We start from the raw sequence: 12,048 nt of genomic DNA, 5'->3' as shown, positions 1-12,048 counted from the left end.
TCGACTCCAAATTCGCCAGACATGAAAGTATCCACGCTGTTGTGGAGATGCCACGTCTTCTGTAAACTACATATTTTGGGTGGACGTATGCTTGAACAGGTGTTCCATACAGATTCGTAGAATTTTTAAATGTTATGCTTGCTGAAGAAAGCTGAGCCAACGAGCTGTTTTGAAATTTATGATCACCTCCGTGGTCTACTGGTCGGCGTCGCGTCGCCAGTTCTATTCTCGGATTTTTATGATGCAGCAATGTCCAGATCCGTATCCTCAGTCTCGTGAGGTGCTTGTGTGAATAACTGACAGTCGATTTATAGATTTGCTGTGTGGGTGCTCTTTAGTGTTCTGTCCGGTCACCGTGTGTGTGCTTCTGAGTTCTCAGTGGAATAGTGCGTACGCATGGAGTGGTTGCCAGGCTGGCTACGACTGCGAGCAGTGGGCGTCAGACAGGCGAGGTAGAGGGAGTCCCTGGGATCCGGGACGAAACAGGACGGGACAGGCCGTGTCTGTGGCCGGGCGCGTGTTAACTCAATGGCCGCATTGTGAGCGACCTATCACTGGGGAGGGCCCACACGACATTCCTTAACCCTCTCGTCGCTGCAGCGGGACGTGCACTGGCTCACTTCACGAGCGCCACTCTTTTATAAAATAAAAGAAGGTCCCAGCCGCTTTCTTCGAGCTCTCGCTTCGGCCACGGGACTTCATCCACGCTGTGACACATCGGTGAGGATGGGGGGGGGGGGGGGGGAGAGTACTTGATCAGAGGAACTAATGGTAAGAAATCATAAATTATAATGTTGTTGACAGAGAGCGTGGCTGCTGATAGCAACAAACAGAGTTCATCAATATTGCCCACAGCGAAGACCACCAATCGCAATCCCTTACAGCGGTGCAAAAAAGAAAAAAAACCTCTTTTTTTCTATTGGGGAAACTTATCACACTCGAATCGGCTGCTTCAAAAAGACCACGTTCGTCTTTCAGTACCATTCTTACTCAATCAGAAATTATACTGACATTATAAGCACGACGTCGACGGCTGGTTACACCCGCGTCCCCCCCCCCCCCCACCCCCCCTTTTTTTCCATCGAATACTGTTAAAGCCGTGGCGCTCAATTTTTGAGAAGACATGTGTGCCAATGTCTCTGAGGATTAAAACAGATTGAGGCGTATTGACCGTAGACGAAAATACTAACATCTCTGGTGTAGTATTACTCGCCATGTTTTGAATCATTTTTTTCACAAGTCATCTGAGTGGTTGATGCAGGCCTGCTCGACCTCTTATCTTATGCCAACATCTCAGGGTGGCAGCTACACCTAACATTCTCAATTATTTGTTCTATATATTCCCATCTCTGCTGTCCTTACGGCTCTCTCTAGCGTCATGGAAATTACTCCCCGATATCTTAACACGTGTCCTATCATCCTGCTCCTCCTTTTAGTCATGTATCTCTGATATTCTCTTCCTCTCCGATACAGCAGAGGATTCCTCACTTCTGGTCGATCCGCTAAATTTTCAGCATCGTTCTGTAACACCACTTCTCAAACGCCGAGTGTCATTTCTCTCCCGTTTTTTCTACAGTCATAATTCACTTCCATACACTGCTGTGCTCCAGATATACGTTCCCAGAAGATTTTTCCCTCACACTAAGGACTTTCTTCGGTACTAGGAAACTTCTTTTATTGAGGAATTCCCTCTTTATTCATTTCTTTCGTCTTTCTTTGATTTATTCTGTTCCCTGTAAGTCTTCCTGAGTTCCAATGAGGACACCAGTATTGTCAGCGAATCTTACCATTGATTTCTTTTCACCCTCCAATCTCTCTACTAAACCTTTCTTTCATTTGCATTCATTACTTCTTTGATATGCAGGATGAACGTTGCGAGGGAGACTCCTCCCTTCCTTACGTGCTTTTTAATCAAAACACTTCTCTCTTGCTCTGCTATTCTTACATTTCTCTCTGGTTTCTTGTACATGTATTTTTCTGAGGATTTCAAATACCTTTTACCATGCTACGTCGTTGAACGCCATGTGCGAAATATTTTTCATGTACACCACACGCAGGGGAGTTAGCATAGTTGACAGAATTACTTACTGTACTGCATGACGTATGCCGCAGATTTCCGTACGCGACGTATAAAACGGCAGTCCATTGACGGAACTGTTATTTGTAATCAGGTGATCCATGTGAAAAGGCTTCCGACGTGATAATGGCCGCACGACGGGAATTAGGACAATGAACGCGGAATGACAGTTGGAGCTAGACGCAAGGACACTACACTTCGAGAAGATTTTCCGTGATTTCCCTAAATCGCTCCAGGCAAATGCCGGGATGGTTCCTTTGAAAGGGCACGGCCGACTTCCTTCCCTAATCCGATGAGACCGATGACCTCGCTGTCTGGTCTCCTTCCCAAACAACCCAACCCAACCCCCCCAACTACACTTCGAGAATCGTTAGAGAATTCAATATCCCTAGATCCACAGTGTCAAGTGTGTGCTGAGAATATCACATTTCAGCCATTACCTCTGACCACGGAGAAGGCAGTGGGTGATGGCCTTCTGTTAAACGACTGAGAGAAGCGGCGATTTCGTAGTTGTCAGTGCTAACAGACAAGCAACACAGCGTGAAATGACAGCAGAAATCAATGTGGGAACGACGAACGTAACGTTTAGGAGAGTGCCACGAAATCTGGCGTTAATCGGCTGTGGCAGCCGACGACGACGCCAGTGCCTTTAATAATAGCACGACATCGCCTGGAGCGACTCTCCTAGGCTCGACCCTAAACGCTTGGGAAACCGTGGCCTGGTCAGATGAATCCCGATTTCAGTTGGTAAGAGCTGGTGGTAAGGTTAGTGTATGGCACAGACCCCACGAAGCCATGGATCCAAGTTGTCAACAAGGCCCTGTGCAAGCTGGCGGTGGCTCCATAAAGGTGTGGGCTATGTTTACATAGAATGGAGTGGATCCTCTGGTGCAAACGAACCGACCATTGACTGGGAATGGTTGTGTTCGCCTACTTGAAGGCCATTTTCAGCCGTTCATTGACTTCATGTTCCCAAACAACGATGGAATTTTTATGGACGACAGTGCGCCTTGTCACTTGGGCACCATTGTTCGCGATAGGTTAAAAAAGAACATTATGGACAATTCGAGGGAATGTTTCGGCCACCTGGATCGCCCGACATGAATCCCATCGAACATTTATGGAACATAATCGAGAGGTCAGTTGGTGCACAAAATTCGCACCTGCAACACTTTCGCAGTTACGGACGGCTGTGGAGGCAGCGTGGTTCAGCATTTCTGCAGGGATTTCCAACGATTTGTTGATCCCATGCCACGTCGAGTTGCTCCAGCCGGGTCAGGAGGAGATCTGACAGGATATTAGGAGGTATCCCCTGACTTTCATCACTTCAGAGTAATTACGCGCGTTGAGGGCTTCAAGCGTATGTATTGCACCGAGACAGATGACCGTGTCATTGCGAAGGTGCGAGTTCGCGGCGTGAAAGGAAATGAAAGTTCGGGGACTACATACAACAGGTGCTGCCAAGAGCTGAAGCATTTCTCGGCCAAGGGTTATTAATAGACAGTTCACTGAGAAGTGTGGTGCGAACAAAATCGTTGTGACCGGGACCGGAAATAGGCAGACAGCCAAAGGTTGGCGGCCGCGAAATCCTCAGGGTCGGTGAACGGCCGCCGGGAGAGGCAGCCCAAAAAAAGAACGCCAGCTGTGTGTATGCGCGCGCTGGCTCCTTTAGCTTCAGCACACCCACGGCTCCCGAGTCCGCGGCACTGTCGCTACGGTACTGTGCAGGTGACCGCTTTTTAAAGCAAAACCACAGACTTATTCAGCTTACTAAAACGTCTGTGCGGCTACAGTTACGGCATTTTTTCCTTCCTCGCAACCTAGCAGAGATTAAGCTTATCTTTAGTGCCCCGTATAGCGTACCGAGCGGCTTAAACGTGCATGCTCTCTGTCTTCACGTCCTCGAGGTGTCAACTGCTATCTGAACTCGGAAGATTAGGCATCTTATCTTTCGACTGGTGTGATCCACGCAGATTTTACTATATAATTTAACACTGTTCGAATTCCGAGCTGTTACCTGGACCGTGAGGAGGTCGGAATGTGATAGCTATTTTTAATTTATTTTTTATCCTTTAAACCATGTGTCAGGTGCTAGGTCTTCACGACTAACCTTGTAATCGGACCTTCCCGGCTTGTTTATCTTTGTTACGGGCGTTCTGTACCGTTTGAACACAATATAACCAGTATATTCTCTGTTCCTATTTCGTTCACGTAAAGCACTCAAAAAGACTTTCTATCGGTAGGACATCGAATATTTATTTTTACTGTGCTACTCACTACGCGTAAGCTTCGTGGCTTGTTTTGGACCCGCCGCAGTCAAATTTGAGCAGCGAAATATAACCATGATGGACAAAGCATTTGTCGTTGCAGCGTTTACTGGAGTTGGTCGAGCACTGGGCTCATTGCAGCTAACTGAAGAAACCAGTGACCAATCAATAGGTGCTCTTTCTTCACAGTACTGAATAGTCAGGCGGCCTATAATTCTAAAAGGATCTTTTTCTCGCACAAATAACGCTTTCTCCGGACGTCTGCATCACCGTATGTACTCCGGAAGCAACTTTGTAGTAAATCGCAGAATGTTCTTTGTACTACTACCAGTGATTCCTCTCCATGTTACACGTGGAAATAGAGGAATTATGGCCAGTACGCCTCTATAAGTTCTCGAATCTCGATTAATCTGTCCTTAAGGGCTTTGTGTGAGAGGAACGTCCGTCTATCGCAAGTGCTGATTCTCTCAAGTTTCTCAATAGCGTTTCGCGTTTCCATTACTTAATTGACTATCTGCTGCCACGTCACGATGCATACTATCAACAGATCCCTTCATTTAGTACAGCTCTAAAATTTATTTTCTCCGCGATTAGACTCGGCTAAAATTTATTTTCTCCGCGATTAGACTCTGCGCTCCATTGGTTGTTTAAGAGGATGTGATGAAAAGTAATGCCTCCGAATTTTTAATGTGAAAACGCGTAAAACTTCTTAAATAAAACAAACGTCAGTAACATTCTACATCTTCATTCTTCATGTCTACATATTTATTTTTTTACGTAATCACCCTGGCGATGAACACATTTCCCCGACGACAGACCAGTTTATTGATACCGTCACTTTAGAATGTTTGAGTTTATTCACGGAGCCACTACACCCCCTGCTTTTACCGCTTTCAAACTGAAGTCCAAGACGGTGTTATTTAAGGTTTGGAAACAGACGAATATCGGATGGTGCCGAGGCGGGACTTACGCGGCATGATCGATGACAGTGAACCCAACACGTCAGATTGTTGCAGATGTCGCAGTGCTCGTGTGGCGTCTGACATTGTCCTGTGGAAGTACAGGGTGCTCCATATGTGGACCAACTCTTCAGTTTCGAAACTCGGTCACGTTACACACCGCCATGTTACACCCTACAGTCGGAGCTGTCTTGCGGCAGAAGACTGCAAATATGTCGACATAAAGAATAAAGATGTAGATTGCTAGTTACATTTGTTTTATTTAAAAGCTTTAAGACTTTTCACATAAAAAAATTGGAAGGCTTTACTTTTTAGCACGCTCTCGTAATACAGTACCTAATATTCAGTATTGCTCTGCAGAACCACATTTAGAAAGCTTCTATTCTCCTCTTATCTCTATTGTTCATCGTCAACATCCCCTTCCGTACAATGCTGCACTCAAAATACTCTCAGGAAAGTCTCCTTAATACTTAAATTTATACGTTCTACGTTAAAATATTTGTCTTCTTGAGCAACTTTTATCTTTCTGTTGCCAGTCTACGTTTTATATGCCCTCTTCTTTTGCCATAGGCAGTAAATTTACTCCCCAAATACCAAACCTCTCCAGTGTTTACAGTATCTCATTACCTAACTCAATTTCCTCGACATCGCCTGATCTAATTCGACTGCACACCATTACCTCATTTCTTCTACTTTTGTCGATGTTCGTCGTACACTTTTGTCGATATTCGTCTTATAACCTCTTTTCATAATACTACCTATTTCATTCAATGGATCATCAAAGTCCTTTGTCGTCTTTGGCATAATTATAGTGTCATACGCAAATGTTAATGGTATTGTTCTGTAATTCTTGGCGTCCTTTCCAATAAATCGGCGCAGTTCAATTAACGTGGTTGCCTCAGGGTGCAAGTGTTTGCCTTTAGAGCGTAGATATCCCCCTCGACATTTGACGGTTGCGGCTGATTCCTCTAATTTATAGCCGATGCACTCAAACATTGTAGGATCTAATATTCACGAATATTACCTTAGGTCTGTTTAGGTGTGGGGTCACCAGCCCGTTTGTTACTCCAAACATATGTCATTTACTAGATTTTCGTCCATTTCAGAGTACAAATGCACATTTAGTGGATTTTACTATAGAGGTTTGTGGCGCATTTAATACGTAACGAGAACAGGTTTAGTAGATGTGAAAGAGCAAACGAAGATATAGTAATTCTGCTAAGAGTGCTTTCGTATTAATGCTTCCAATTAGTCTTCTTGACATTTCAGTTTTGTTTGTTTTTGGACACGTCAGTATAACTGTTGCTAGTGTCATATTGTATCACCCGTTTTTATAATCTGTGCGCACTATGAGTTGTCGATGCTCTCCATGATTGATTATAATCTGGATGTCTGAGAATGGAGTTGCACTACTCAGAGAACTTGGTAAATAAAAACAACTGAGTGGATTATTCCAAACATATTATTGGAAATAGCGGTATATCTATTTCAAATAAGTGCACGCGCCTTGGCGATGTTTACAATAGTACCTTTCGCGATACTTGACGAGTAGGCCAGGCCGCACACAGCCCTTGTGAGGCCAATTGAGGAGCTACTTCACTGAGAAGTAGCAGTTCCGGTCACGAAAACTGACAACGGCCTAGAGAGCGGAGTGCTGACCACATGCCACTCCGAATCCGCATCAAGTGACGCGTGTCGGCCGACGATGACACGGTGGTCGTCGGTACCGATGGGCCTTCCGAGTCCTATTCGGGCGGAGTTATGTTTAGTTCTAAGTTTTAGAGTAGAGCAGGAAGGAGTAAGCAGCCGCATGGAGCGTAGCTTCTTCCACGTGGACCAGTGGCCAAGACGAGTGGAGAAGTAATGCATAGCAGCGCGGCCTGCCGACATTTACATAGTCGCTCCGTGAGGCGGGCTGCCAATGAGACGTTGGCGCCGGCACTTTTTTCCCGTGTGACGTGGGACTTTGAACCGCTGCCCAGAATGCCGTTCCCTGCTGGGCGCGTGCGCACGTAGGATGCCGTGCGCCGAGCGGCCGGTCACATCGCGCGGTGCGCCCGCTGCTCCAGCTAACGTTCCAAAACTGGGCGCCCCAGCTGCTGGAGTCGATAAATTGTGCCCGAACCGGGAGTCCCATAAAATTTGTGGCAGTTGGCTCCATCCCAACTCCAACATTATAGCCTTCACGGGAAGCTGTCGTCCGGTACTTAGCTCCAGAGGCGTTTTTAATTTCCTATTTTACAGCCCTTACTCAGCATTTAAGTAGGTCAGCGCCGCTTATTAACAATACAGCGAGCACGGCAGTAAACTGAACATGAACAGCCAAACTGTTGGAAGTTCGCTCGGCGTAAATACACAGCATCGCTGCTGACTAAGACTTGCGTTCATTACAGTTTTATGCTAAATCATTTGTTGCAAGCTGTAAAACTACTGCAAATACATACGAGTCTCTGTTATCCCTGTTTTCAATATTTCCAACAAAATCCGTACGATAAAATCAAGTGAGAAGGTCAGATCTTGACGAGATTTCAAAGTTAGTTAATTTCAAACATGCCCCGATACAACTTTTTTTGTAACATTATGTGTATGCATTGTATTTAGTGCAGTCTTATGTTTGCCTTGTATGATGCTCGTTACGAGGAGAGAAGGGAGAGGCTGAATGAAACCTGGTGCCGTCACATAGCCTACTCCTCGCGAATAGCACCAAGGGGGCCGTCAAGCTTAAGGTCCCCGTCCGGCAGACAGATCAACAGTGTCACATGCCCTCACTTCAGGAGACCCTGCGGAGAGGTTTGTTATTTAAATCAGGACACTGGATTCGAACTGTAGGTGGCACAAAAACAGTATTCCGATTGTACTTGGGGGGGGGGGGGGGGGGGGGGACTGTGTGAATGGAATAACAGGATTTCCGATATGAAGAAATAGTACAGCAGTTGCGTTTCTTCACATCGGAATTCTTCAAAAACATTTGCTGAAAATGGTGAACAAAAATCTGAATGACAGGATTGGTCTTTGCGGTGGACGGAGACGTGTAAGGGGAAAATATCGATAAATCGATATTTTATCAACAGCCCTAATTCGAACCGGCTTACCTCCGGGTAGACTGCCATCGCACCACACCTCGTCCACGGAGCCAGGTTGAGATTTCAAAGTGGTGCAAAGATTGGCAATCTTCTTCAAATGTTCAGAAATTTAATTGTAAACTTCAGAAAAGGAGAAAACATAGTGTCTTATGGCCACAATGTCAGTGACTCACTGTTTGAAACGGTCAAGTCATAAAAATACCCAGATGCCAAAATTTGTAGAGATATGAAATAGAAACACCGCATACATTCAGTAGTAGGTGAAGCAGGTGGCAGACTGAGGTTCATTCATCTGTCTAGGCTCCAAGCACTATGGGACTTAACATCTAAGGTCATCAGTCCCCTGGACTTAGAACTACTTCAACCTAACTAACCTAAGGACATCACACACATCCATGCCCGAGGCAGGATTCTAACCTGCGACCGTAGCAGCAGCGCGGTTCGGGACTGAAGCGCCTAGAACCGCTCGGCCACAACGGCCGGCCATCTGTCTAGGAAAGTGAAGTCTACTGTGGAGACTGCATACAAAACACTCCTGCGACCCATTCTAGAATTAAGTTGAGGTGTACAAAATAGGATTGACACGGATGTTGAACATATACAGAGCAGGGCACTACGAATGGCCACAGGTTTCTGTGATCCATGGGAGAGCGTCACCGAGTTTCTAAAAGGACTGAAATGCCAGGCGCTTGAAGGTAGTCGCAGAGTCGCTTCAAAACCTACCTAGAAACTTTCCAGAATCAATATTTCGGAGCTCCACACGAATGGAACGGGAAAAGGCCATAATAACTGGTGTAATGGGATCTACCTTCTGCCATGCACTTCAGTTGTTTGCAGAGTGTCGATGTAGACGTAAATGTACGAGTAGAAGGTTCGGTGTTGTTTACTGTGCCACTGAGCGTGAAACGTACAAGACTGATCGTAATGTGAGCAGGTTGTTTTTTTTTATTCTCCCATCCTGCATTTCCCCGGAGCGTACAGTCTACAAATTTGTGTGAACCCATAACTCGTTAATCTCTGTACCTATCATAATAGCGCATTCCAGGACGTGGGTAAAAGTAAAAATGTTTCAAATGGCTCTGAGCACTATGGGACTTAACGTCTATGGTCATTAGTCCCCTAGAACTTAGAACTACTTAAACCTAACTAACCTAAGGACATCACATAATACCCAGTCATCACGAGGCAGAGAAAATCCCTGACCCCGCCGGGAATCGAACGTAAAAGTAAAGAGGCATCAACCCGAGAGAAAGCATTCACAGAAAGCGTAGGTCGTTGTTTTATTCTGCTGTTACATTTTTGTAAAGGGCTTCTCGTTTTGCACTTTTCGAGTTGCGGTGACGTACGTGACGATAGATAAGACTCTTGTAGCTTCCGTATTGATGGTAGATAGTGAGGACGTCAGCTGATAACCTCGTGGAGGAGAACAAACACTTTTTTTATTCTCAATTTTCTTTCACTTATACACTCAGTAGTGTTGTTTTCGGGTTGCATGCTGTCGATTTAAAAACCAAATAACCTCATACTCAGGTGTATGCATACCAAAACAGTCTGTATTGAACACACAGATATCGAGATGTGATAAACCTATTGCATAACTAGATTTACCAATTCCCATTAATTATATTTTAAAAAGGACACTTCTTAAAAGTGAAGTATCCAAAACTCCTCGGATTATACGTTACAGAATTAATAAAGAAAACATTTATCAACACTCAAATATGGTCTGTGCTTGCATCAGTATTAGTATTTGTTGGGAATATCTACGAAGCAAGAAACACAGTAAAGCATTGCACCATAAAGTCAACCATAGCCATGACTCAGGTATTACTAGATGAAAATGTTAAACCTGATACTTTACGAAGTCTCTAACCGAAACGGATCTAAATTTACGCGGTGGATAACAGTAACTATCTACTAATACGTCTAGGTTGTCATTCCAGACATTCCAGACATACCAAGCCAGTCATATACCAATATTTGTAGTGGTTAACGTAAATGACACCGTCAGGCGTGGTTATAGGTGAATTAATTCTGTCATCAAACTGTAGGGCGATTTCAATATCACAGTGCCATTACTTGTCGTCCTGTCTGAGGTGGTCTTTCCCTTGCTTTCCTCGGACCCTAGAACTGACTTGCCACTTACTGGGGTATCGAGACTTTAGTGTGGACTCCGAACCACAGCGCAGTTCGGCGTTTTTTCACATTGACAAACATTGTCCGACGTGAAAGAAGGGATAAGCGGCAGATGAAAATCGTAGGAATGGACTGGGGCTCGAACCCCACCACGTCGGATCCGTTTTGTGGCATGTAACGATGGAGCCACACAGAGATACCTTTTCGTTGATACTATAATAATACATACTAAAAAGAAGAAGGTGTAAGAAAAAGTACTTGATTCCTTCATTAAGATTTGTGCTCCAACGTTTTTTTCAAAAGTATGGTAATTTTACCTGCGGTGATTAAAAGGGAAACACCATGGCTAAAGTGAAAAGGGTATGCAAGAGGGGCGTCGAAGACTGGAGTGTAGTACAGTGCACGCTAAAACTCCAGACACGGTGTTGCGCTTGAGTCCACTAAGAGTTTATCGGCTTGTTCAGTTCGGAGTCCGCGATAAGGCTAGCAGCCGCCGCTTGCGCACTTCCTGTTCCGTGCTTGCGAGCCAGATCCCTCTGCAGCGGTTCTTTTATCGGACAGTACCACGTATGCCTCCATTACCTTTTGATGCACCCATAAATTTGTACAATCCCATCTGTCATCAGCCTTCTCCGTATTGTTACATCTCTATCGCACTGGGGAGTGCGCTGCAATAGATCAAAAAGATACAAATGGAGCAGCGTACTTTCATGTGCCATATAGTTGTTTAGCGATTAGGTGACACGAAAAAATTTTTTTCTAGTCCTACTAATTTTTTATTATCTTTGATGTACCACGATTAAACGACGCTATTCATATATTGAACGTCTTAAGAAGTTTCAGGTTGCTTCAGTATGTTTTCAGTATAGCCGACTTTTTTTATTTACTCGTGTCCATCTGATGCATAGCTGATAACTACAGGTGATGTGCACTGGTGTGCAAAACCTAAGGACGAAAGTAACTTGCGCATGATGTATCACTGCCAAGTAAAATAGCGCGATGAAACTTTGGACCATATATAGTTAGAGCTGCTAAAGTATGGTGCAGAAGGTAACTGAAAGAGATACGCAACGAGACGAACGGAAATGACACTTTTATTTTTCAAAGACAATAATTACACTGAATTCAACGGGATGTATGAGGGTTTCCGGACATGACAATTTCAGGAGGATGTCCTGTCACATTTTGTCACGAAATTTGTGCTTCAGCAGAAATGTGGCTTGGAAGAATGCGTATTGTTCAGTTTTGCGTAATGGGATATACGAAAATCTCGACAGTAATGGAACACTGTCTACGTTCTTGCCGGTAGATGAATTAAGCGATATGAGTGGCTGCGAGCAGCGGCATTGGAATCGATACTCGGCGACTGTCTTTAAGCTGCACTAAAGTATGACATTAAATCTTGTGGTGGAGACGTTACATCAGATTAATTCGGTGTGTGTGAATCATTGGTAAATTACGTAGTGTTTCGTAATGAGCAGGCTGCAAGTCATGTTAGATAAAAGCGTTTCAGAGATTTTTATGTC

General features: G+C 44.7%; 1 protein-coding gene across 1 annotated transcript in view; it reads left to right on the top strand.

Moving 5' to 3' along the window:
- The window catches only part of LOC124619729, a 503,325-nt gene that overhangs the window by 152,065 nt on the left and 339,212 nt on the right, over positions 1-12,048 (top strand). The gene's annotated exons all lie outside the window — the stretch shown is intronic.

Source organism: Schistocerca americana, chromosome 6 (genome assembly GCF_021461395.2).
Source record: "Schistocerca americana isolate TAMUIC-IGC-003095 chromosome 6, iqSchAmer2.1, whole genome shotgun sequence".
NCBI classification, from domain to species: domain Eukaryota; kingdom Metazoa; phylum Arthropoda; class Insecta; order Orthoptera; family Acrididae; genus Schistocerca; species Schistocerca americana.
This window is presented reverse-complemented; position numbering and strand designations above follow the sequence as displayed.